Source organism: Ailuropoda melanoleuca, chromosome 1 (assembly GCF_002007445.2).
Source record: "Ailuropoda melanoleuca isolate Jingjing chromosome 1, ASM200744v2, whole genome shotgun sequence".
NCBI classification, from domain to species: Eukaryota; Metazoa; Chordata; class Mammalia; order Carnivora; family Ursidae; genus Ailuropoda; species Ailuropoda melanoleuca.
In genome coordinates, this window is record NC_048218.1 from 103,263,430 (window position 1) to 103,290,647 (window position 27,218).

At 50.1% G+C, this 27,218-nt stretch overlaps 1 long non-coding RNA gene across 1 annotated transcript; it reads left to right on the plus strand.

Moving 5' to 3' along the window:
- Positions 1-4,258: 4,258 nt before the first annotated feature.
- LOC117802976 lies at positions 4,259-8,724 on the plus strand. The gene is made up of 3 exons (XR_004626476.1): positions 4,259-4,471; positions 6,990-7,040; positions 7,546-8,724. It is a non-coding gene; the product is annotated as an uncharacterized LOC117802976 (long non-coding RNA).
- Positions 8,725-27,218: the final 18,494 nt, after the last annotated feature.

A 27,218-nucleotide genomic window follows, 5' to 3' on the forward strand; every position in this document is an offset into this window, starting at 1 on the left:
CACCTTAGGTGCTTAACCACTGTTCCTTCTCATTCACTTAAATCGATTGCTCCTTCTTGTACCTGTCCTGCCTTCGAGAAGAGGAGAGAGGCCCTGTAATAAAGTAGGACTTCAAACATAAATTAAAGCACCTTGCAGAACGCGTTTCATTCTGATAAGAGGTCCTGCCGTATCTCTGCAGCTACCATGAGTCACAGTGAGAGTTGGGAAAGGAGGAAGAGGAGAGGGCGGGTGGGAGCAGCTGGTGGAAACATAAACAGAGACCGCTTCCTCTTGTCTCTGTAGTACCAGGTCATGTCACCTTGTGCGAGTCTCACCGAGTACTGCACAAGGGAAAGTACCTTCCCTCTTGTTCTGCATGATTTCGTCTGGAAATGAGTATCGTGACGGTCTCATGAATGCCTATGTGCCTACCGCTTCTACCTGTCAAAATACTGCGTGAACACTTATTTGAGTGCCTTCCACGTGCAGTGACCGTGCTATGCAATATGCACCTTTTCTCATTTAAACTCTGCGACCCAGCAGGTAGGTCCTATTTTATCTCCTTTATGCAGACCAGGAAACTACGGCTTAGAGGTTAACCACTTCACTAAGGCCATCCAGCTAGTAGCATAGTCCTGCAAATCATCAAAATCAAACCCAGGTCTGTCTCATTCTATGCCCAAGTTTGGGGCAGCCATGGTTACACTGCTTCTGATGTATCCGTGGTAATCTTTCATACCATACATACATTTAGTACACCGCATCCAGGAGCTTGATAAATGCTCACTGAAGGAATACCTAAACCATGCCAGTGAGAGCTGGATCTGGTCCCAGGTGCCAGAATTCAGAAATGCAGCTTTGGTCACTTCCCACCGCTTTTTTGGGTCAATTTCCTCATCTGTAAAATGGAGGCATGAAGCAGACGCCCCGTAAGGAGCCCGTGCCTTTAGCTTTCTGTGGCTCTCATCCAACGGTGCGGGGTCCCCGACGTGCTGCCAGGAAACGGAGGAGAGCCGGACTCATGCAGCTCCACGCTCCTGGGACTGCCCCCGGCCCCACCGCTGACGCATGCGCCGCCCCGGCCGCGGGAGCCCGGGAGCCCCGGAGCCCAGAGCGGACGCGGCCCTCTCCACGCATGCGCCAGGCCCGGCCGCCGGAGCGGCTGTGCAGGGAGCAGAAGGGGGTCCCTCCCCCGGCAGTGGGGAAATCGGGGTTCCCCGCCGGGAGGGGGAGCGCCGATCAGGAACCAGCCCACAGGGCAGGCTCCGGCCCTCATTAGGAAAGGCCAGAGCCTCCCCCCAGGCCCCTGGGCTAGCGGCTCCCCGCGGAGGGCGTGTTCCGGCCCGGCGCCCCCGGCGCGGGACGTGCCGGGCGGCACAGAGAGGCGGTCCCGGCCGAGCGCGGGGGGATGCGCTCTCCCGCCCGGCGGCCTGGGGCGGCGCGCGGGGCGGTTTGCTCCCAAAAACCACACTCCTGATCCAAACGAGAATTTCTGAGGTCACTGGAGACACGTATCTGGCGAGGGCTGGGGAACGGGAGGTGTGAGGCGTCCCCTGATAGTACAGGCTGCTAAACGGCAGCAGGCAGTGCCCGCAGGCCCGCCCTTCGGCGCTGCTTAGGGAGGAAAAACAAAACCGGGCAGCTGTTTGTACACACTGACTGGGGGTGTGCGTGTGCTGGGGGTACGACGGGGTGGGGGGAAGACGTGGGGAGGGAACACTGCAGCCTTTTTCCTACTCATCCTGTGACTTATTCCTCTTCCCGCGGCAGAGTCCCTCCTCAGAACTTGAGCATTTTTATTTTTTTTTGAAATCGGGGAAGACAAAAGGAGGCTAATCAAAAAGTTCCCTGAATGGTGAAAATAAATGAGATCTCTGCATTTTGATTTTGCCTCTTTGATCCCCTCAAGTCCTTCCACCACTTGCCATCTTCTGAATGTCCCCAGTTGGAGGTTATCTTTTCCCTACTGAGTTAACCCAGGATGACCTTTCAGAGGGTTGGATCAGTGGGCTGGAGGAGCTGGGAAAATGGAGCACTTCTGCCAAGTTGTCATTCATGCTGTCACTGTAACGGGTATGACTTGGTCCTGCTAGGACTTAAAGGAAAGTCTTTCCTCAAACAGGGATTTTTCAGGCCATGATAAGTGCTGGGAAGGCAGAGAGGGTGGTTGCCTTGAATTTTCAGCTGGTCTGGGCCAGCCAGAGTCTGTGTGCTTTGGTCCGTCAGAATAAATGCAGTGCTGAGCTCACCACTCCCAGGAGATGTGGGAGGGAGCTGCTTGCGGAATCACTGCTGACATCAATTCATTTAGGATTACTCAGTTTACTTCGAGTTCATTTAACTTCATTCCATTTTCTTCCCCAGCCCTAAGAAGTCTGGAAAAGGAGATACTAAAAATAATTTAAAAAGTTAAACTAGGCATGAAATAACCCCCCAAATTAAAGTGAGGCTGTCGAGATTCACCATCTTAAGAGTTTCCTTAGGTGACTTTTAACTTTCTTTTTTGAGACTTACGGAGACAAAAAAAAGAAAGAAAGAAAGAAAGAAAGAAAACCTTCATGGAGGCAGAAAGGTTACCTGGAAACTATTTAATTTGTCACTTCTAAGATTCACCAGATCATGATAAGGATATAGGGTGGGAATGTGTGGGGCTGGTGAAAAGGGGTGGAGGGTAGTTTTAAATGAGCTTCGTCCATGACTAATGTCTCCCACAACGGGAAGAAAGTAAATACTCTTTGCTTTCCACAAAGGGATGTTGGACATCAAAGTTATGGAGAAGCAACCTACCCTGAAAGCTGCCACGGCCTCCTAGGTTCCACCACAGCTGGGATCTTTGATATTCACTCACTTCTTCCAATGACAGGTCAAGGAAGGTAGTGTTTATTAAAGAGATAATAAAATCCAGGGGCTCTTTCATAACAGAAAACCCCCAAACACCCATATTATCTGCATGCCAGTTCCTTTTTAGCCAAGTTTGAGGGGAGACCCTCAAGTTATCATTATTATTGTTTGTTCCCATGTACGTTTGTTTTGTTTATAAAAAAATAAGAGAACCTCTGTATTAAAGTGGCTGCAGACCCTGAGAGCTTTCAGACGAGCAAAAAAAGTGGGAGCAGAGCCATCCACACACATCTTCAGGGATAGTTCTGTGCTAGTCCTCTTTCCTCCCCACCTCCCATGCGCTATACTTCAAATGTGGGCAAATTGCTCTCCTCTCTAGTCACTCTTACCAGCCTGTCACCCTGTCCAAAGCAATTACACCCAGGTCTGAAAATCAGAAAGCCGGACTTCTGAAGAGAGGAGGTCTCACAAGAGCTTTGTGTCAATAATCTGCCATTGTGGATATTCTATGGGCTATCACATTGATGTGCAAGGAAAGAAACAAAATTGAAACTGTCAGAGTTCAAAAATCAGTTTCTGTTTTGTAATATAGTACAGGAGAATGGGTTCCGGAAGTGGCAACTCAATTTGTATCTAATTTCAGCAAGTAATTGCAGACTGCTTCCAGCTTGAATGAGCAGTGAGGTATAGCTCCCAGTAGTTACTTATTTTAGTGGCACTCCCTCAGGATGAATGTTAGTTATTTTCAGTTGCATGTGGGAAAACCAAGGTCCGCTGCCAAGCTGTGGCAAGCTGGCATCGCGTGTAGGAGCTGTCAACCACGATACTTAGTTCCACTCAGATTCATTTCTAATGTTCAGTTGGCGTGTGACCTTTCTCTTGATTCAATTTGGGGTCCCGATCACATCCTTTCTCTGCCTCCCTACCTTCCCACCTATCCCTACCCACACAGGCAGCTTTTGGCTGAATCCATCTAATAATTACAGCATGAGTGCCAAGTAGGTTGTATAAAATCCTTAGGGAGAGACATGAAATGAAGCACATTGTTCTTCAGGGCTCCTAGGGACCAGAATGTACCCATCAACAAAACCAAACTAATATGCAGTCTCTCTCTATATGTCTCTCTATATAATTATATGTCTCTCTATATAATTTACGCAGAATGGGATGATGCTGGGATCGTGTCTTAAATAGCTCTGCTCTATGTGGTAGGCAGCCTCTAAAACGACCCCGGGGGTCATCACCTGCTAGGATTCACACCCTGTGTAACCCCCCTCACCTGCAGGCATGTGGGCTGGATCTGGTGACTCTTTAAACAAATAGAATAAAAAAAGTGATGGGATGTCACTTCTGAGATTAGGTTTTAAAACGGCTATATCTTTTTCTCAACCTATCTCCTTCCATCTCTCCCTCTCTCTCTCTCTGCCAGCTGACATGTTGTGAGCTGCCCTATGGAGAAGCCCATGTGGCAAGGAACTGATGTCTTCAGCAAGAAGCCAGCAAGGACCTGAGATTGGCCGACAGCCACACGAGTGAGCCTGGAAGGTGATCCTCCCTCAGTTGAACCTTGAGGTGACTGCAGCCCTGGCTGACACTTTGATTGCAGCCTGTGAGACCTTGACACCTGGATTCCTAACCCACAGAACAAGTGAGATCATACATGCTTGTTGTTTTATTTATTTTTTTAAAAGATTTTATTTATGTACTTGAGAGAGAGGGAGAGAGAGAGAGCACAAGCTGGGGGAGCAGCAGAGGGAGAGGAGAAGCAGGCTCCCTGCTGAGCAAGGAGCCCCAGTGTGGGCTCCATCCCAGGACCCCAGGATCATAACCTGAGCTGAAGGCAGATGCTTAACTGAATGAGCCACCCAGGCGTCCCCATGTTTGTTGTTTTAAACACCTGAGTTTTGGGGTATTTTGTTATGCAGCAAAAGAAATGCTAATACTAACATTAATGTCTAAAGCAGGTAGTTAAGAGCCTATGTGACCCACCAATGCTGTCTCCAGTCTCACCTCTTCCTACAGCCCCACTGTCACTCCTGGGCCACCACTTTTTGGTCACTCCTCATTCTTAGGTGTCTTTGTGTCTTTGTGTAAGCTATTTTTTTTTTTCTGCCTGAAACAACCAGTCTCTGCTTCTCCAGATAAATTCCTGATCACCCCTTGACATCTGGCTTAGACGTGCCCTCTGGAAACCTCCTTAATTCCCCCGGGCAGAGCTCCTATCCCTTGCCGGTGCCATCACGCATCACACCGTGCTGTCCTAATGGACGGGCCTGCGAGGCTGCAACTCCTGGAGGGCAGGACACTTCTCTTCGTCTTCCAGTCCCTGACGCCTAGTGCAGCGCAGAGAGAAAGCACCATTTGTGGGATGGATCGGTGGCTGTGTTGTAGGAGCAAGGCTCCTGCAGAGGGCACCCGGTAGCGAGGTGCGCTCCCGGCTGACGCGGGAGTCCTATGAAAGCATCCACTCAGCGTGCAGAAGACGAGCGCCTGGGTTAACTGGACAACACGTGAATTTCGAGCACTCGGTCAGCCCGCCTAACGCTACAGCTGCCCGCGATGTTGTTAAGCACACTTGGTCTCGTCCCAACCCTTCAGTCCTTCAGCTAAGGTCAGGGGAGCTTAGAAGTTGACAATCCTATAATTGGAGTTGTTATCATCATTTCAGCTCGCGACCTTTGAATTGATACGTTCCAGGCATCACGGACCTTCCTTCACTTTATTTTTAGAGAAAACTAGAGAGAAAGCATGAAGGCATCCCTAGGGACAAACCCAACAAAGAGAGTGCTGTGTTTGTGTCTCGGCTAGTGACCTAGCCCGTGAAGAGAGGGCTTATTGGGGGGGAGGTTGTTGGAATCTCCTATAGCTGGGGAGTACATTGTAAGCCTATCTATTCCATCACCATGTTTTGACAATTACGTGTCCTAAATAGAATCTTCACCCTCTCTTTCCTCCATTGCTCTCCTCCTGGTCTTGAACTCACCTGTAACCGCTTCCTAACAGGTCTCATGACATCGACTTATGACCCCTTCCATGCTCTTCTCTGCAGGGCCGCTGGAGTAATCCTTCTGCAATGCCTGTTTGATCCCCTGGCCCATCTGCTTAAACCGTTCAGTGGCTCCCCGGGCCACGTCTGTCTCCAGTCCGGCCTTGTCGTGCCTCCTGTCTGCCTTGCTGTCTGTGCGATGGTTACCCTTTTGTCTTCCCATGGCCAGGAAGACACAGACAGCGTCCCTCCACAGGGAGGCCCAGGACCCGCTTGGCCTGGTTAATCCCATTGTTCCTTCAGATTTTATTTCACTCATCACTTCCTCAGGGAGTTCCCTGACAGCTCTGATTAAACCAACCCCTTATTATAGCCTCAGAGCTCCATGCATTGCAATGTCACATTAACTTGTGTGGGTATTCGATCAAGGTCTCTCCTTTTCTACTGCAGAAGTTTCGTGAGGGCAGGGGCTGTGTCTGTTTTTGCTGACATCATAGTCTTGGTACCTAGCCTGACCCGGAAAAGGGCGGGCCTTCAATTAGCACGTATTGAGAGGAGGAATGAATTATGAGTGCTACTGAGGGTCCATGGGGGTGATGCAGGGAGAATGAGGATTTAATGGAACCTAAAGCTGGGGCACGGGAAGAGAGTCTGAATGTACACCGTCCTAAATGAGGATGCTGGATTGTCTGTAGACTAATTATAAAACGTGCAGAGTGCATGTATAGTCCTGTGTCTCTCCCCTTCCCCCAGCCCCCAAAAGCCTCAAGGAAAGCCACGGATTTCAGGTCTGTCCCCGGAGGTCTTTGGCTCTGCCTTCCCACACCTTCCACGCTCCCCAGCCACACCAGCTCTGTCCCCCTGGGGCCTCATGCCCGCTCTCCTTTGCCCAGGGGGAAGGGCTGGCTTGGGTAGAGACCCCCCAAACCAGACCCCCTTTCTCAGGGCTCCAGTGTTTGCGCACTCTAGCCCAGCACGGCCCTGCAGTCCTTATCCCAGCAGGGCCTGCTGCTGACTCACAGCTTCACCCCTCCCCGCAGGGGCGCAGTGCCCACGTTGCTCTGGCCGCCCCGGCTGGCGCTTCTGCCCCGTGGAGGGGCATCTGCTTTCCTCCGAGGGTGGACGACTTGTCAGGCAGCCTGCAATGGAACATAATCCATTCTCTTCTCCTCTCCCGTAGGGGATTCCCACCCTTAGCCGAGTGTCATCTCTCTCAGCAGTTTTGTAGCAGGTAAGTCACTTCCCCTTATTTGTTCACGAATCTAAATTGACAAGTCTAAGGCCTGCCAGTGGTTTCATTTCCCAACGCCTGCTCCTTTCCCAGGCAGCCTGACAGGACTCAGGGTGGCAGCCATTCTTCCCACAAACATTTACTGCCTCAGAGGGGGAGAGAGAGAGACAGAAACTGAGAAGAGAGAGAGAGAGGGGAGCAAGGTGATGCCCTCACCCCAGGAACTTGTCATCATCTGGGGCTCTTTACAGGTACCTTCACCTCTGGACGAGAGGCCTTCACCTCAGCTGTCAGGCCAGAGCTGAGAATCTGTCATCTCCACACTAATTTTTGCCAAGAGGCAGGAGTTTAGAAGAACGTTAATCTGTTTCCTTCCAGCTTTGCCTACACAGATGACAATATTATTACCCTCAGGCTCTTAAAGTGAAAGTCTACACAGAGATCACAGAGTCCAGTAGGGCTCCTGAGTCATTTGAGATAATTACCTTCTTTTTTTTCTTTCTAGGTCTTCCATATGTGTGAATCAGCAACGTGGAAAACGGGAGCTTCAGAAAAATTAAGGGAGGCTTGAAGTGAGCAGAGCAGAGTGTGGGCAGGAGCCGAGGGCTGCCACAGTGGGAAAATCACGCGGCGCGTCATCTAAGGGCGCTCCTGGCAACGTCTGCCCCTGAGGGGACAGTCAGATCACTGTGACAGGGCAGAGATGAAAATACCCGGCACAGCCACGGTTCTCTAGTGGTGTGTGCTATCAGGATGGCCTGTACCAGTCTCATTTATTTTCCTGAATCATTTGAACAAAGCAGTTGCTGGACTCACTCTGCTGTGGTGAGAACCTGCGACAAGCACAAATGCCTCTTCCCCCACCCCCTTTGCTCCCACGGCGCAGCGCCGATAGCTTCTTGCTGGCATGGACCTGATCACATGCCGATCGGTGATGGATGGATGAGCTGTCCCTTCCCTGGGCTCTGTCTGAGCTCCTCTAGGTGGGAACCTTGGCCTAGTTTCTTCCATGTCTCCAGGGCTGGGCGTCTAGTAGGTTTCTGACGAGTAAATGAACGCCTCTCCGGACACACAGGAGACACAGGAGGCTCCTATAATGGGAACATGTTTAATAGTACAGCACCCTGTTGGTTCTCCACAGTGGGTCGGACCCGGAGAAGGAATCATCGGTCCTTTCTAGGAAAGGCATGTCTCCTGTGGAGACCGTACAAGGGAAGATACCAGCAATCTGGGGATCAGGGCGGGCAGAGATAGACAAAGGACCCAGGAAAATAACACAGGAAGTGGAGGTGTTCATCCCAGGGGGGCCCCAGGGCATCCAGGCAGAGCTTGGGAACGGGGCTGGGGAAGGCTCACTCTCAGGAAGCCGTATTTCAGTCCCCACAAAGCCCCCCACACTGACTCCCACGCTTTTCCATACTTGTCCACTAGGGGGCAGGCAGAGGCAGGGGAAGAAGTGAGGTGGTGGCCAGTGGGCTCCAGAGCTGGGCTCATCAGGCCGCAGTACTCCCAGGCTCACGTCCAACACACTGGGCTGTTTGTATTACTCAGACAACAGGGCCAGGCCTCTCTTCCTGCCTGTTGTGGCCTCTGCGATTTTATATGCTGTGGCTTGTGACATCAGGTACCACGTGACCATGGTGTAACCAAAGTATACAGCTTGGTGTGAATGTTAATAAACAGGAAAAAAAGTGACCCTTGGTTTTCTTATTTTACTCACCATTGGTGGTTTTTCTATTCATGTCTCATGTATCCTTTATTATCCTGAACAATCAAGATGTAGCTGAATTCTGCCACTTTTTAAAATGAAAAGGTAAGTGAGGAAAACGTGCACTGGTCTCCTGTTCATCTAGCCTCCAAAACAGCAACTGATTTCCTCACGGGCCAAGTTCCCACTTCCTCTTGCTGTCCTGCCCGCACTTCTCTTGTGTACCAACACATCATTTCAAGGGAAAATTCTTTTCTTGACAATTCCCACATGCCTTGAAAAGTCATTTCCTCCTAAGAAACTCCAGGTAATGGGAACCCTTCATTGGTTTAAGTTTTTTCTAATCACCAAGGATTAAATGAAAACAACCCAACTTTCCTTCTATACAAATCATCCTCTTATCAAAATTATTGGGCCCATAGATCTGGGCCTAAAGTAACCAAGCTGAGCGTAAAGGAATAAACATTTTACTGGGCCAGACCACAGAAATGAAAGTCTTTGTGTAGAAAGGAAAGTCGCTTCATACAAAATCAGAGGGTTTGAAAATGGCATTCTCCTGCCTGCAGAGAATGTCCGATTAGAAGCCCATCAATGCTTGATAACCTTAATAGAAAGCTTTGCTTCAATGAAGTTAAAGACTCTTTAATGAATTGCATCTTTAATTGGAATGAGAACAAACCAACCATATTACATGAGCCAATGGGGAATGGAAGAACTGGCCTAAAAGGAATGGTTTTCTAATGGAATCAGAATTCTTATGCAAACCTTTTTATGCTGCCGTCTTTTTTGAATGCCACCCCTGATTTCATTCCAATAGTAATCACAGCTGAGAAATATCTTTTAAAGATAAAGCATGATGTCGTTACTTTAATGGTTTGCAAAATGCTCTCAAGAATTACCTAAAAATATGCATTTGCAATGATACCATAGATGAGTTCATCTAAAATTGTTTGATTTCCAATTAAAAACATAAACAGACTTGGATATATTTGGACACAGATGTTGCTGGAGTTTCCAGATTCCATTGTTTAAAGGTATTCCATAAATATGACAAAAAGTGTTGAGAAGGCATGCATCTGATTGGCTATTCAGGCTTACAAAGAAAGTAATTACAGGGCCAGAGCATGGGAGCCAGCCCTCATTCATTTAAATTCCCTTTCGCATATCAATATAGCTTGACCTTGATTTTTAAAATGCAAGTAAGGGGCACTGATGTAATCCGAATAAACCAGTCTTTCAAATAGTCTGAGGAGTCTGGAATCAGAAATGACAGAATTGATGGACAGAAGCTTGAAGGACTAAGCAACGCTTTAGTAACTGTGGTGGTTTTAAAAACAACGTCTTCCCTTCCTATGGAGCTCAGTTGTGGTCTTCTTTTTAGGAAACATTTGTTTGCCAGGCCCTTTGGAAAGTGCGGGCCCTCCCTGCCTTCCTGGTTTTGAATCTCCCCACCGCCACCCCCAACAGTCCATTGGTGTCTCCACGGTGGCCTCTGTGGTCAGCCACCATCTCTGCGGCCAAAGCGACCTCCAGCCTTCCTGGCCTTTCTCTGAGGGCAGGGGCCTCCCTTCTCTTCCCTGACAAAGCACTTTCAGTCAACTCTTGGATTTCTTCACGGGTGATTAAACTGTCTGTGTGTATTCAGGACCCTTCTCCTCTCTCTGTGTCCGGCTGCTGACCTCTCTGTGGGTTCACTGTCAGAGGCGAAAGCCCGCGGGCAGTCCGTCTGACGGCTTGTGAGCCGCTCTGGCGAAGACTTGCTCGCGGCAGGTGTGTAGGCTGCTGGGATATCGGTACCTCTTCAAAGCAGACGACTTCCGGCGGGGGTGGGGACCCGAGTCGCTGTTTCCGAGTGAGGCAGAGGCCCGCCCGGAAAGGAAGCACCACCTGAGAGCCCGAGACGGAGAAAGATGAAGCCCAGAAGGTTTTGTTGAGTGACCAAAACACAAGCCAGGACAAATCCTTTAAGCCAGAAGCCCCCTTACAGAGATTCTTGGCAGCAGGACAACCAAGGCCCCCTGCACCCCCCGCCCCCCGTCGCCCGGGCCTGGGGCTCTCAGCAAGCGCGGCGACCCCAGCAGCGCCCACGCGCCGAGGCCCAGGTCACGTGCAAGTTCTGCCACGTGCAGGCATCGGCCCTGCGGCGGGGCGCTGTAACGCGTGCTTGCGGTGCTCCAAAGGACGTTTCTGGCTTTTGCTTATTAGCGCCTGAATCGTCTCGGTCGGACGTGACTGCGCGTGTTTGGAGCGCGGGGCAGGTGCGCTCGGCGTCTGCCTGCCCCGGGCCACAGGGCACGGTGCGTGTTGCAGTGAACGTACGGGGAAATGGAGGTGACATGCGGCCCTCCCGCGGCCTTCCCGTACATTCCTCGGATGCCACCGTCCTTACCTGTGAGCGCTCTGTCCGCCCCTCAGCGTTTCTCAGCCTTGGACTCAGCTTCCGGCTTGGCTTGTGCAATCGGCGTGGCCTGTATCTCAGTTTTGTTACTTGTCCATGCCGCCTTTCTCTGGCTGCCCTGTCCTTGCTCTCCGTCTCAGTCTGTAAACTCTTGGAGGACCCGGGGTCCCTGGAAGCCCCTCGGCCCATCCCTCGACAGCAACACTTCGTGGCTAGACGCTTAATGGACTTCCGAAGATGGAGTTCGGGAAAGGGGCTCACTCACTAGAGCTGACCGCTCATCCTCTTAGAACTCACGTTTAACAGTCTAGGAATTCGTGCATGTTCTCAGCCACGCTGAGCCTTCCCTCCTCAGGAACTGCCCACATACGCTTTGTCTGGTGTGGCTGCAAGTGGGTTGGTGAGATATCAGGGAATCATTCTCTGCAGGCAAGGTTTCTCAACAGGGGCACTCTGACACTTTGGGCCTGACAACTTAGTCGTGGGGGCTGCGTGGGCTTTGTGGGATGCTTGGCGGCAGGCCTCATCTCCACCCTCTAGATACCCAACTGGCATCCCCTAGTGCAGCGTTTCCAGCCTTGTCGAATGTCCTCCTTGGGAGGGGAGCAAATAGTATCATTTGGTTTGTAAGCCTTGTTTCTGGTGAGTTCAGTTTGTGTGAATTATTGCCCCAACAGCTTATTAACTGCCTGGTTAGGAGCCAGTACCCTGAGGGATGAAGACTGGACGGAAGGGAATGAGAATCACAACCAGGAGTTCTTCCTCTCTTTGGAGGTTTGTTTTGTTTTGTTTTTTAATTTTTGTTTATTTATTTGAGAGAGAGAGAGAGCACAAGCAGGGGGAGTTGCAGAGAGAGAGGGAGAAGCAGACTCCCCACTGAGCAGGGAGCCTGATGCGGGGCTCGATCCCAGGACCCTGGGATCATAACCTGAGCCGAAGGCAGACGCTTAACCAACTGAGCCACCCAGGCGCCCCTTGTTCTTGTTTTTTAATGTAACTAGCATGGTGTTCTGCTCTAGTCATTTCTGGGCGTCTCCCAAAATGCATTAAATTATACAGTACCCCACCACTTTGCCCCCTTTCCTCCTTAGAGGCCATTATTTTTCACCAATATCACTGGGCCGGGTCCTGCTTTCTGTCGTTCAGTCTCATCTTGTTCTGGAAATTCCACCAGCTTTCAGAAAACTCTGAGGGGCACACAAGAAACTGTTAGGAGGGGCAGGCAGTCAGAGGTCCATGGCAGGGCCACCTGCTGTCCCAGAGTCGGGGGAGGGGTCGCTGTGCTTGGGGACCTGCTCCTCTCCCTTGCCCACTCAGGAACTCGATTTTTCTCTCTTCCCCGGCAATTCATAAGCCGTTGGGGCAATAATTCACACAAACTGAACTCACCAGAAACCAGGCTTACAAACCAGAAGACACTATTGCTTTAAAAATGTGCATCTTCCCAGAGCTCTCACCACGGTGTGGAATGCGGGGCGGGCAGCGTGAAACGCGGTCCAGAGTGCACACGGGGCCCCCGGGCCAGTGGACTCCAGGCCCTGGCCGGGCGTCTGGCCCCTTCTGTCTGCCTCTGCTGCCAAGGAGATGACCCTTGTGGGCTGGCTGGGGAGAGGGCGGGCAGGCTGGGATCTGTGAGGAGAGAACTGAAAGACAGCACAATCTTTAGAAATCATTTACAGTTTCTGCTTCATTTCAATGTCAGTGTCCTGAGGCCCAGCGCCAGTTGCCTGTCCCCAGTGGACACCGTTTCAGCGTTGCCTGCCGTTATCAGGATGACCAGGAAACTGCAATAGCTCTGGCAGACGAGGAATTAGGACAGAGGGAGTGGGGCAATCTCATGAGATATTCTCTCCGGGCTGTGGAAAAACCTGATGAAATAGTCTCGCTTCTGAGAAAAGCTCATCTCCCTAGAGATGGGAGCTGTCACTGCTGCCCTGGGAGAGCGGCTTTCTTGCTGAAGGGGTCTGAGTGCCCGGGCAGGCTCTGGCTTTTCAGATCCCCTTGCGGACCACCCTCTTCTGTCCTCACATGATTTACTCAAGGGTCTGGTCCCCCACATTTGCTAACAGAGTGTCCTGGGTGTCCCCCTTGGCATTCTGGGCTTGTGGCGCACAGCTTCTAGAATCCAGTGATTGGGAGGGATTTCTCCTGAATGGAGCTGCAGACTCACAGCTGCCCTGAGCAATAACCCAGGTTAGGTGCGTTCTCCAGGCTTGTCAGCTGGCCGGACCCTGTGGGCTACCCCTTCTGTGGAGATGTCCTCTCCTTGATTGGTGTCTAACTTTTCTAGACATTTCTTCGAAACAGACAGGGAATGCCTTGTAAAGTTTATGTTTCTCCTGATAGACAGGAAAGGGTCAGGAACATTGTGGTCTCCATGTTTTCAAGCGATGGAAGCAGAAAGCTGTCTCTTTTTCCATGTTGTCGAGGTTCCTGGGGCTGACTTTTGAGGTTCTCTCTGGCTCTGGCTCGGGCCTGGGCAGGAGTGCAGCCCTACGGGGCTAGCAGCGGGCCCTCCGGGTGTGGAAAAGCAGCGGCTCAACCCACTTTCCAGTCAGGAACCAAGTGGGGCAATAAGCTAGCTACACTGAGAAGGCCTTTCTGCTACTGAGTCATTCTCGCTCTCATTGCTGGGCCTTTGTCAGAGTCCTTTGTCACTTTTGAAAATGTTATTTCTTTGGAAATAAAAGAACAGTATGGCCGTGGTTAGTGTTACTGGTAAGTTCTATTATTTGAGGCACATTTACTGTAATAGAAAAATATGAATCTGATCAGTGTGTTACAAAGGCCATTACTGCCACAACCATCATCTTTGTCCCCAAACACCACGGTACCTGCACTTCAAAAGTATGTTCTTCAAAAGCCATTGTGATGGGGAAACAGGATGAACAGTGCTTATATGACGCTGATTTCCTTTAAAAAGGAATGAGAAACAGCCGTGCACTTCCAACAGGGCTCTCCCTCCGCAAAGCCCTTCCACGCTGGCCTGGCTCGTTGTTGATTCTGGTCACGGATGGTCCATATTTTCTCTGTGTATTTAATTCACATGGTTTCTTGTTCAGCCCTAAGTCAATATTCTTCACGTTTGTTTAGGTCACCTGTGCCTTTGCCTCCCTACAAGTGTCTCTAATTCTTGGGGCTTTCACACTTGCTATGAACCTCCTCGAAGGACGTGAACAAGTGTGGGTTAGGGGCCTGGCAATGGGGTCTTGGATTCCTAGGATCAACACGGAGCAGCTTTGTGGATCACTAATTTTACTCGCAGGCTTTTGGGAAATGTTGTTTTTATATCAAATGGTGAAGTAACAGTGGAGTGGAGCACTCAATTTGTCTGAATTTTAAAGACAATGCAAACATTTCAAAGACATCAGACTCCTCAAGTGGGTAGTGTTATGAGTTGAATTGCCCTCCCTGCCCCCAAATATCGTGAAGTCCTTAAACCCTAGTCCCTCAGATTGTGAACTAATTTTGGAAAGAGGGTCATCGCAGAGGTAATTAGTTTAGGGGAGGGAGTACTGGAGTGGGGTGGGTCCTTCGAAAAAGGGACGATTCGGACACAGACACGCACCCAGGGAGAATGCCATGTGAAGATGGAGGCAGAGGTGGGGGCGATGTGCCCACAAGCCAAGGAACGCCAAAGACTGCCAGCAAACCCCCGTAAGCCGGGGAAGAGGCCTGGAATGGTCTTCCTCACAGCCTCGGCAGGAGCCAACGCTGCCCTGCCGACACGTCGGTCTCAGCCTTCCGGCCTCCAGAACTGTGAGATGGTCAATTTCTGTTCCCCGAGCCGCCCAGCTTGTGGTACTTTGTCGTGGGAATCCTGAACAAATGAATCCAAGGATCAGTCTTTTCTCTTGCAGAAGCAGCTTCACCGGCAGAGTTTGAGAAGCACTGAACTGCGTGTGGAAAGAGCTCAACTTTAGGGGCTGCCGGACCCAGCTTTGGATTCTGGCCCTGCCACCTACTGGTCATGTGGCCTTGGGCATGCAGCCACATATCCCGCTGTGAGGATCAAACGAGAGACTTCCTGCAGTAACAGCACAGATGGGGCCTGAGGACCCGCTGGATTCTTAGTAGATGTTATTCTTCTTTGCTCTTTTCACTTTGACCTTCCTGCCCCCATAGGTCATTTTGTCTGAGAAAGGAGGGTGGGTCCTGTTCAGGGCTTGGAGGGAGAAGATGACCTGTCTTCTGTCACTCCATGAGCTGGTACAAGGCTGGATATCACATTCCAGGCCATCTGACTCCATATGTGCACTGTGGGTCCCCTCGACGTCATCTTTTGGGGCTCCCCCAATAATAAAATTTCTCCGTGCATTATCTCTCACAAAGAGTTGTAAAGGTGATGAAATGCGTGGGTCTCGAGGCCCAGGATGCCCTTTACACCACCTAGTGAGAAGTACCTAATAAGGGAAGGTTCTCACACTACCCAGAAAACCTTCCTAACAGAAGAAATGCCCACTTCACTTTATTCTTTCTACATATCATTAACATGTGATTGTTAGCATGAGGTAATTATACCTCATAAAAAGATTACGTTTTGTTCAAAAGTGTTTTGCAACATTCATTACAGGATTAAAGGGCTTACGCCTTTTAAAAAGAAACCAAATAGGGGGGCACCCAGGTGGCTCAGTTGGTTAAGCATCTGACTCTTGGTTTCAGCTCAAGTTGTGATCTCAGGGTCATGAGATCGAGCTCCATGTCAGGCTCAGCACTGCGTCTGCTTGAGGTTTTTCTCTCCCTGTCCCTCTGCTCCTCCCCACCCCACTCCAACCCCACATGTGCTCTCTCTCAAATAAATACATCTTTAAAAAAGAAGAAGAAAGCAGTTAGAGACTGAGGGGTGATCAAGATTTAACAACTATAGATGCTTGTCCTAGAGGAACGCAACTCAGTCCCCGGTAATAAGGCATCAATAAGCAAGGGATTACAGCAAATTAGTTGGTGGTGACCTGTTCCCGATGCAAAATGTCCTGAGTTACGTCGTCCTGATAGAACAAGGTATCAGGGAAACATCAGTCTGCGGATCGAGGTCAGTTGCCTAAGTTATGTGTCAGTATGGCTAAAGGTCAAGGGCTGAAGTCAGACCTGTGTGGACCTTGCTCCCTCTGAGAAAGTTGGGCACCATCTGGAAAAAGGCACAGGCCCCCTGCCCCTAACATGCCCCAGTGTTGCAAACAATCGTAGGGCGTTCAGGCTTCTCCTTCTACTCACTCTTAGGTCCCCCAAGCTCAGGTAAGGAGACGTCGTCTTCTCCCTTCTTGGCCCCTTAAAGGGAAAGCTAAGTGCTAGCTTTAAGGAGTGTTTATGGCTTCTCTTCTGCTTAATGTCTAGAGCTGACTTGGAAGAAAAATTATGTGGCCGGAGTGAAGAGTAGTTACTGGCCGAGAAGTATTGGTGGGAGAAACTAAAACTCAAGGCTTCCTGAATGAGCAGCACAGCCAGAGGCGGAAAGCTCTCGCTGGGTTTTAGGCTGCCACCACATGGTCATGGGGTTCGAATTAGTCACTGGGCTTCTCTCAGCCTCAGTGTCCTTGTGGGCCCCCATGGAAGGGATGGCGCCCGCCTCACCGCTGCCTTGTGAACAGCCAACAGGATAATACCCTCCTCTCAATGTGCTGTGGAACCTGTGACGTGGATAGAAGGCGATCTTAATATGAAAAATGAATGTAGTGATGAAAATACTTAAGTAAAGTGTATTTTTAGAACTTTTTTCTGAATTTTGAACATTTTAACACATTCTAATAAAAAAGAACAAAGAGAAGTCCCATTTTATTCTATGTGTATCTAGCAGAAAGCCTACTCCATAAACCGCAAACCAGCCCACAATGTGTTACTTCACCTGTATTAAACAAGTTTTGTTTCGTTTGTTTTTTAATCAACTGCCAGCAGGTAAAACTAGAGGATTTCCCATGAAAAATCAAACAAACAAAAAAACCACCCACTAAACCCAATCCTGGATTTCAGCTTGTCTTGGGGGAAACAGAAGCAGAGCTGCTGGCCCCGTGGGGCAGCTGGGTGGGGTATCTCCCAGCACATAGCTCCCCTGATCCCTGATCCCTGATCCCGGATCCCCATCCCGCTCCGGGCTTGTCTGTACCCTGGGCCAGCCACACCCAAGGCACCTCCACTTCCCCGGTGTCACTTTCCCCCTGGGAGGCCTGGAGTTTCAAGCAGCAATGTCCTTGCCAACTCAAACCGGGAAGTCTCTCACTTGCAAATGCTTGGTGGAGGCTCAAACCGGGTCGGGGAGGGTTGGGTCTGGTCTCTGATCCTTAGCGGGTCTACATGGCCCAGGTGTGCTGAAGAGGAGGGTCTTTCTTGGAAAATGAGCACAGGCTCCCTGTGAGGATTCAAGGAGGTGGGGTAAGTGCCCCGTCGCGGGAGTCAGCACTCGTAAACGGGCGCTGTGAGCTGCGAGCTGTGAGCGGGGCGGCCCGGCCCCTCAGGGCCACGCGATTCCGACTAAGGCTGCGGTGCACACCGGAGCAGTGATGCTCGGGTCCAACAGGAGGGCCCGAGGGCGGCACAGTTAAAGGACCAGGCTGAGGAAGAAGGTGTCTCTGAGACCACGGTTTCTGAAAGCAAGAGTGCGCGGGCTGCCCCGGCTCCCACGAGACTGGAAACCCAAGGTGGGCACAGATCGCAGCGTAGCACAGCCAGCCTGTTGTTGGTGAATCCCTCCTACGTCACCGGGAGTGCTAGAAAGCCGGGGTGACTGTCATGTGCCAAGAGATGCCTCTTCGTTTTCAAGGCAGCACGTAGCCCATTTGTTGTGTACCTGCGTCTGCTCCCAAGAGCCGCCCAGTGCGCCTGCGCCGAGTGCTCACCTCCAGCGCAAATACACAACCAGCTTCCCGCAGAGAGCCAGGGCCGGAGCCTGAAAACCTGTCCCCACCAGCTGAGTGTCCTCGGGGTGGGCGGGAGGCCGCCGTGGGACACTGCCGTGACCCGGATTGCGGCTCTCTCGGAGGGTATCACCGATCCCTAAAAGCCCTGCCGGGAATAATCTCACTGCTCTCGTCTCCCTAACCAAGGGTTCCACCTGAGCCTGTTTTATAGGAAGGTGCCTTTCTTCTGAGTAGAAGGAGACTATCCCTGGACCGAGCAAAAGTTGAGTAAATGATTCCTGGATGCCCTAAAAGGATCTCGTACAGCAATTCTGTTGTCCCACAAAAAGGATCTGGTTTTTACACATCTGTCTTTTTTGCTCATTTGTCAAAGGTAGAAGGCTGCCAGAGCGCTTTAGTGACAGCAGGGGAAGGCTCGCTTTGGGGAATTGGGGTAGCCAAGGATTTGGGATTTCCCCACGCTGTTTCCTCCTCCATCTCATGACCGACAAAAGCAGCTCCCCGAGTCACACCCTGAGCAGGCTTGTATTGAGGAAAGACTCCATTTGTTATTGTAAACTAGGGAGGCCCTTAGAAAGAAAACCAGGGCTTTTTCTCAAGTGGGCTTGCCCTATACAGCAATGGGGATGTTGAAATGAAGAGGGGTGCAGTTTTGAGGGAAACTTGAGGTCATTTAGGTTCAAACTGCAACCCAGGCAGGGATTGTGAACCAGGGTGGGAGGGGCCCCAGGGAGTCTGGATTCGGGGAAGTCTGGGCTGGATCTCCAGAGGTGTGTGTCTCTTCCACAGATTCCTTGGAATGCTGTATGAAAGTGGGAGTGACTGACTCGATGTCGTCAGGGCTCCCCAACTTCGGCACAACTAATGTTGGGGCTGGATCAGTCTTGGGGAGGGGGGAGGCTGTGCTGCGTACTGTCGGGTGTACAGCAGCATCCCTGGCCTCCACCCACTCGATGCCCGTAGCATCTCCCCCTCCTCCCAAGTGCGACAACCAGAAGTATCACCACTGGCAACGTCCCCTGGGGGCAGAACCATCCCTGGGTGAGAACCACTGAGGTAGGAGAGTCCCCAAGGAGGCAGAGAGGAAGTCTGAGATGGGCCCTCCCTGGTGAGGCTCCCTCGAAGACCTGCCCCATGCCCCTCTAATCATCACTGTTGTCATACATCAGCCTCAGGCAGCTCCTTATGCCTTCTGGCCAAATATTTTGCCCTGACAGCTAGTCAAATGCTGGAATTTTCTTTCTCTCTCTCTCTCTTTTTTAAAAGATTTTATATACTTATTTGAGAGAGAGAGAAAGCATGAATGAGGGAGAGAGGGAGAGGGAGAAGCAGACTCCCGCTGAGCAGGCAGCCAGATGTGGGCCTCAGTCCCAGGACCCTGGGATTGTGACCTGAGCCAAGCTGAAGGCAGCCGCTTAACCACCGATTGAGCCACCCACGCGCTCCCAATGCTGAAATTTTCTTAAGTGAGGTGGGGAAACAGAGAAGTAGGTAAGGCTCTTCCCTTTTGAAATATGAATATTTTGCGGGGGGAGGTTGTAGCCTTGGAGACAGCACAACAGCTACCAGGAGGTGCCCGGGGTCATACCAGCAAGAGCACAAAGGAAAAAGATAACAACAAAATGAAACAAAAGACATATTTTTTCTTAGCAGGTTGTGGGGGACCATCCCCGCTTAATAAGCGAACGCATACAAACTCAAGGAAGGTGCACGCCTACTTTGAGCCCTGGAGCTGCGGGTAGGAATGGTTTGAACGTTTGAGTGTGCAGGGAGGTAACCCCCGAGCATCATCACCCCGGCCTCCGGGGGCGGGGGGCCATCCATCAGTCACGCAGTAGCCTACAGGCAGGCGGAGCTGCAAAGAGGTGCGTTTGCTCAGACAGGGCAAATGGCCTTAGAACAAACCACCACTCTCACTTTTCTTTGAAGCTCTGACACTCGGTCATGTCAGGGAGCTGAGTCTGGGGGATGCCCAAGTGGCTGGGAGGCTTTCTCGGTCCAGGGCCCCGGAGGAGCTGCAGGATTGTGTTTCCCCCCGTTGAGGCGCTGGAGATGGATTTTTGATGCAGTGACCGAGGCATTGCGCATTCATGGCCACGTGGGTACTTTCATTTACGTGTCACACTGGGACAGTGGAGACTGGAGCTGTTATGGAAAGCTGGGCTTGATGCCTTTTCGTGTGTGATTCCTTCCTCATCTCATCATTTACCTGCTGGGGCCCGAGGCCGGAGGAGGAGGGAAGGCTGAGCCAAGGCCTGCGGTTCAGTGCAGAGCATCTCAGGCCGAGATAGGAGAAGGCCTGCCAGCTGCCGAGAAGAGAAGGTCTGCCTGCCACAGTCACGGCCGCCAGGCTGCTCTCACATCGGGCTGCATCTGGCTTGGGGGAGCCAGTGGGGGGAGGGGAAGGGCGGGGAGGGGTCTGATGAGAAAATCAAGGATTCCAGGCAGCAAGCAGGTTCTTGAGATCCTACGCTCCTCTCTGACGCCAGGAGAGAAACTCGCAGACAGGGCATGCAGTTGGGCTCTGCAAGGCACTGCCAAGCATCGTCACAGAAGCAAGAATGACAAGAATTACAGCTCCTGCGCTGACGCAGAGATACTGACGGAAGAGGTATTTCTCATGTTGATTTTGCACTTGTAAGGGCACATCTGCAAAATAGATGTCAAAGGAAACCGGGAACCCGGGCCAGGAGGCACGGCTGTCCGCCCCTCAGAGCAGCCTGGAGTGGAGGGCTCGCTCTCCCCACCTCCGCTTTTCCCGCCTGCAAGACGCACATCGCCACGCCTGTGGCCGCTGCCTGGCGGCATGATTGAAAGAACCAGTTTAAATAGGGCTCTTAGCTTAGGGTCAGGACAGGTTTCGTGGGGGCTGCAGAGGCCTGAAATGAGCACGAATGTTTTGTTCACACGGGATTATGTGCATTTTCCTGGGGAGAGGGTCATAGCTTTCACTGTGTTCTCACGGATAGAATCACTCTCAAAAGATTAAGAACATTGGCTTGGATAATGCGTGAAAGTGATGTGTAACTGTTATCAGCAAAGATTTAAGCTGTGATCAGTAAAGGTTTTTGAGGAGAAACCGACCCAGAGGAGCACCGTACCATGTGTTAGTTTGTGTGGGACCCACAGAGAAATAGGGAAGATTCTTGCCCTCCAGGAACATAGGACAGACTTTTGGACAGGAGAACAAAACAGATAAAAAAAATTAAGAAGAAATGGTAACTATCAACGAGGTGACTGAGAGGTCAGAGGAACTTAAGTGGGATAAATTCAGAAGTGGGAAAGGGACTGGAAGGAGGGCAGAGCGGGGCTCCGGCGAAGGCTGAGAAGGGCCTCCGTGGAGGAGGACTGGCCGCAGGGAGAGCCCACGCCCCCAAGCTTGCAGGGTGACGGTAGACGCACTCAGGACACAGGGGCCCTTTGAGCGGAACTTGGGGTCTCAGAGCGGGAGGTTCCCAGGGTGATAGCCCATCGTGGATGCCCCTTCAGACACGTGGGGAGTCTTGGTCCTCAGCCTTTGCCCTGTTGGAAGGGGCTGGGGGGTTCCCCTGGAGAAGGCCTGTGGGGAGCACAGAGCCCGCCCAGGACAGATATCCTCTTCCTTGGGAAGGGATCCCAGTGACTCACAGGTTCCAGGCAGGATACGCTTCACGTCTAGACTTCATTGTTGCTGTGCTGCATCCAGCTGCCTCCGCACAGTTAGCGAAGTCCCGCTGGTCAGGCCTCACGGAGCCAGCACTTAGTTACCCCAAGCACGCTAAGCAGACAAAGCACCGGAAAACAGAGAAAAAAATTGGAAATATTTTGGTATTTCAGAAAAAAATGACTAAAGTGTTCCCCATGAGGAAAGTCACAACGGAAATTTCTTTGCGCTTCCTCTATGGTGTGGCAGCTTCTGAATTCTCCATGTGGCAGGGCCATTGTAACCCCTCTTATTATTTTTTTTTAAAGATTCATTTATTTTGAAAGAGTGAGTGGGGGGAGGGGCAGTGGATCAGAATCCTCGAGCAGACTCTCTACGGAGCATGGAGCCTGACACAGGGGCTCAGTCTCCTAACCCATGAGGTCACGACCTGAGCCAAGACTAAGAGTTGGACGCTCAACCCACTGAGCCACCCAAGCGCCCCCACTGTAACCCTCTGGTCCTGCTCTGACTCTGGGCCCCCTGACCACCCTCCCCAACTCAGCAAGGCCCTCAAACAAATGGCCATCTCCCCACTCCCCTCCAAGGTGCTGGAAGGGTTTTCTTGGGAACTCTTGAGATCTTGCCATGGTTCTACAGATGTAAATCCTGTAGTTTGTTTTTCTGGGATATGGTCTTGAAAACAGAGATTGACTCTGGCAACCAGCACAGGACCACTCTCCCCACCTTGTAGCCCAATACCCGCGTCTCAAGGGAGCAGCTAATTACCTACCTTCCTGATGACTCAAGGGGAATATTTTAAGATGTCTAATCTGTCATACTTTAAGATGATCCTGCCAGGAAGGGAAGCAATGAGGATCTGACAAGGCGTCGTGGCCTCTTCCCAGAAAGAGTGGAGTCTGTCATTCCCTGACCACCCTCCCATCTTCCTGGGCACCTCTTCCCCTTTATGACACTCTCCCAGCCCTCCCTGGGGAATCCCTCCCTGACCCTGACTTTTCATGTCCTCCAAGTGCAATGAGGCTTGTGTTACCTTGCTTCTGTTCTTAAAACTTATCTGTCCCCTTTGTTATGCTGTCGCTGCCAGGCTAAATGATGGGTGGCCTGTGAGGGGGGAAATCTGCTCTCTCTTCCTGTTGCCAAGTGCTAGAGGTAACTTCAGGGCCAAAGGCTTCATTTTCATCTGTTGTCGGCTAGCAGGGAATGACGAGTCTGGGAGATACTGCCCTCAGGGGTGTCCTCTTGGAGAGAGCCAGCCTTCTGGGGTTACACCCCTGATCCATGTTTGGCATCCCCCTCAAAGAAGCATTGTGACAATCTCTTTTGGCTTCTCTCTTCTGCATCGGGGAGGTGGAGGGCCTGGGGCCTTGCTGAAGGCAGCATGGAGGACCTGGTTCTGGCCCTCTGTCAAGACTGCTTCCGGGCTACTTGCTTCCTGGTTGCTTTTAATCCAAGCCCAGACTTCCAAACAAAAAAGAAATGGGGAGGAGAAGAGGCTAACACTCAGTTCAAATTAAAGCAGAATTATTTAAATTATTTTTTCATCCTGTCATCAAGCATGGTGCCTCATGCATTGTAGCTCACATTTACAGTTTCCCATTTGTCCCTCATTGAAGCTTAATGGTCCCTGGATCTCTGGTCATTGCCATAGATTCCTACTTTGGTGTGCTGTGGTGTGGTGTGGTGTGGTGGGGAGGCGGAAGCTCAGTGTGGCAAGTGAATTGGGTTCAGGGATTAAAAATGGTTAGGTATTAGTGTGCCTCCCCTGCCAGGTAACATGGTATGGTAGGTAGTTTTTGGTTTGGGCTGGCTTTGCCCTGATTTACCTCTGGTAGTTACTTCTCCTGTACGTAGGAAGCTGTTTAGTCAAGTTGCCTTCCTGTCTCCGGCCCAGGAGAGGCACTTGAACCTAATGAGGTTGGTTGGATCTGCCTTCCCAGGAATTTGAAATTTGAGCCAAGTCATCAAAAGACAGAAACCAATTGGAGCTAATTCGTTATTCACAGCGATGTACCCAGGGAACCCTGCTAAGAGGTCCTGTGTCTTAGACACTCAATCCTATGCAGCTTCCTGCCCATTGAGTTTCCCACTTCCTGTCCATTATGTTCTCATTTCTGAGCCTGGTTTCCCAGCCATTGAGAAACCAACTGTTTTTCCAGTAAATTCCCCCTTGGTTTAGATGAGCTGGGGTTGGCTTCTGTTGCTTACCACCTAAGGAGTCCACACTCACGCCCACAATGAACCTAGGTTTCTGAGTGTCCCTTAAGTCACACTTAGTTTTAGAACATTGCCCCTAAGCTATGCTAGAAGCCAATGAAGCCTTAATATTTACCCTGACTCTGCAGTAATCATTTCCTAGAATCCATCTCTTTAGCTGCCAAGCCCATGCTGTTTATTAGTTGACTGTGGTTTATAACCGCCTTTGGTTTCTTTCAGCATTTTTTAGTTCAATTCAGACTGGGCCAAATCTCTCAACCCCATACCTGGGGAACAGGCTTGCTTTCCACGTGGTCTGCTGCTTGATGCTCCTCAAACACATACTAGGGACATGTAAGCCAGGACAGCATTTTTTTTTTTTTAGAAGATTTTATTTATTGAGAAAAAGAGAATGAGTGAGAGACAGCACAAGCAGGGGGAGGGGCAGAGGGTGAGGGAGAAGCAGACTGTCTGCTGCACAGGGAGCCCAATGTGGGGCTCCATCCCAGGACCCTGAGATCATGACCTGAGCTGAAGGCAGCCACTTAACCGACTGAGCCACCCAGGCACCCCCAAGACACCATTTTTGCAAACCAAATTGGAAAACTATAATCAAGAGTTTCTAAAATGTTCTTACTGAACTAGTAATTCAACTAACTCAGAGATTTATATTATGAAAATTTATCCTATGGAAATGAGAAGCATAAAGATGAGTAAACATATTTAGTACAGTATTATTTTGTAGTAGCAAAAACTTGAAGATAACCTGAATGTCCAGCATTAGGGAAATGGTTAAATAAACAATGGCCTATTCATATGATGGTATATGATACATTCATTCAAGATCACAGTTTTGTAGAATATTTAATACCTTGAGGAAAATTCCCATACTATCTTGTGTATTGGGGAAACAAACCAACCAGGTCACAAAAACGTATGTACAGGATAATCTCAATTTTTATTCAAATTGCAAAGGACAGCACCAACCTATTAGCCACAGTATCTCTTGATGGGATGGTCATGGGTGGTCAGGCAGGCGGTGCACTCCTTGAGGGTAGGAACTGTTTCTTATTTATGGTGATAGCTCTAATTCCTACTGCAGGTCCAGGCACATAGCTTGCCTGTTGAAATAATGAATGAGTTTCCTTCTACTTTTCCATGGTTTTCTTTTCTTTTAATAATGAATGTGCATTCTTTGTAAAATCAGAAAGAAAATTTTTAGGAAATAAAGCTTTGGTACACGAGGTTTATTGGAATCCTATTCATGCTTCAAGGTCATGATGGCAGTTTCAAAATGTGGCAATAAAGGTTTGATGACTCCTTCCACAGAGAGGTAGAGTCTGTGTCCCGTCCTTTCGGATGAAACTGCTTCCACAACGAGCACCATGAAAACGGTGCTGTGGGATTTCTGAGGCCGGGTCATAAGAGGCTATGCGGTTTCTGCCTTGTTTGTTAGGAGCACTTGATGTGGAAGCCCTGGACCCCAGTGTAAGAGGTCCAGCACCCTGAAGCTGCCGCATGGGCGAGGCCATCTGGGGGCTCTATGCTTGACATTCGAGCAGAGTCTGTCCTTCATTCCAGGGATGCAGTGCGGGAGGCCATCCTAGAAGTGGATGCTTCCCACGCTCTCTCCTCTGAGTTGCTTCCAACCAACTGGGGTTTAGACAGCATGGAGTAGAGACAGTCTGTCCACACTGTGTCCTATTCCAATTCCTGACCTACAGACCACTGAGCCTTATACATGAGTGGTTGTTTTATGCCACTAGTCTGGGGTGCTTTGTTAGACTTCAACAGATACCAAAACAGTTTTCCTCAAACTTCTTCCTCTTTGTGAAACCTTCCCTGCTCCTTCCTGTCCTTCCCACAATCCCAAGCCCCAAATTAAAATGAGTCATTCTTGTCTCCCAAAGTCCTTTCTTATACCTGTATCAGAGGACTGACTCATCTTGTCTTTCTCCAGATGATGAGTTAAGGGCAGCAACTCTGTGAGTCATTTTTGTCTTTTCAGAGCACCTAGCACAGCGTCCAGCACACTGAATCTAAAGGAGGGTTCCTTTATGCCTCGTGCTATTAGTATAATCCACAAGAGAGATGGAAATTGACACAGAAACCAAATTTAATGTGTACATCAGGCTTTCACAGAATTCTGGCTACTTCCTTGTTTCTGGGCTGCATGTCAATATCACAACGGGATGGCATTATAGCTGCAAACTGTCCCAATGTCTTAGTTTGTCGGGGCTGCCATAACAAAATACCACAGACTGGGTGGGTTAAACCACAGGAACTTATTTTTTCACAGTTCTAAAGGATGCAAGTTCAAGATCAAGGTGTTGGCAGGCTTGGTCTCTCTGAGGTCTCTCTCCTTGGCTTGTGCACTGGTGCCTTCTCTGCTGTGAGCCTGCTTCTTCCTCTCCCACTCCCCTTGCTTGTGTTCCCTCTCTAGCTGGCTGTCTCTATCTCTGTCAAATAAATAAATAAAATCTTAAAAAACAAACAAGCCCCCCTCCCCCAAAAAAAACCAAAAGTGAGTGAGTGAAAGAGAGAGAGGAGAGAGAAAGAGAGAACACAACCTTCTACAGAGTTGAATGGGATCTGGGACAATTTTGTGCCCACATCTGTGAGCTACAGGTGCTAAGTCATGGAGCAAATATTCAACATCACACATTTGCCCTTTGCAATTCCAATGACAGTGCACCCATCTTGCTGTTTTCACCCTTGTGTTCAGCTGGTCTTTGTCACACTACCTCATTGTCATTCCCCAGCCCTCTGCCCACCGAACTTTCACCACTTACGGAATGAGGAGGCGTTGCTTGCTCTGATCCATGCTATCACCAATGCTCCACAGGAAGCGACCGGCTCTCATTTTCACACAGGGTAGCCTGTTTAGCCCGTTACCGCCCTGCCTGTACAGAGTGCTCGAATTTTCAACAGTTCTTTAGGTGAACATCACTTCTGAAATGCATTTTATCTGTTGGTTGAAACTGGTAAGAATTTTGTTCCAAGCTGGAAGAAGGCTTTATCCCCGCTCAACACTATAAAGCTCTCAAGATTTTATCTTTCTTGAATTGTCTGTGTAAAGGTAGGATGAGATTCAATTTGCTAAGAATCCTTGTTTTTGACACAAAGACAAATATGCGCTCCTGTGCGAATTCACAAAGCAATGATTCATTTTTAAAAAACCTCCCGGATCATGAATTCTCCAGATAGAGAGTGAACCCAAGTCATGCTTTCTTTATTAATTTTAGTATGTTCTCTCTCTATTGCTTCGTTTCAGAAAAGAGGTATAATTACTATCTTTATGAGTCAGACTCATAGCCCAGCACCTGTTAGAAAATTAAAAAATATTTTCCCCACATCACATTACAAAGGAAGGCCCATTGTT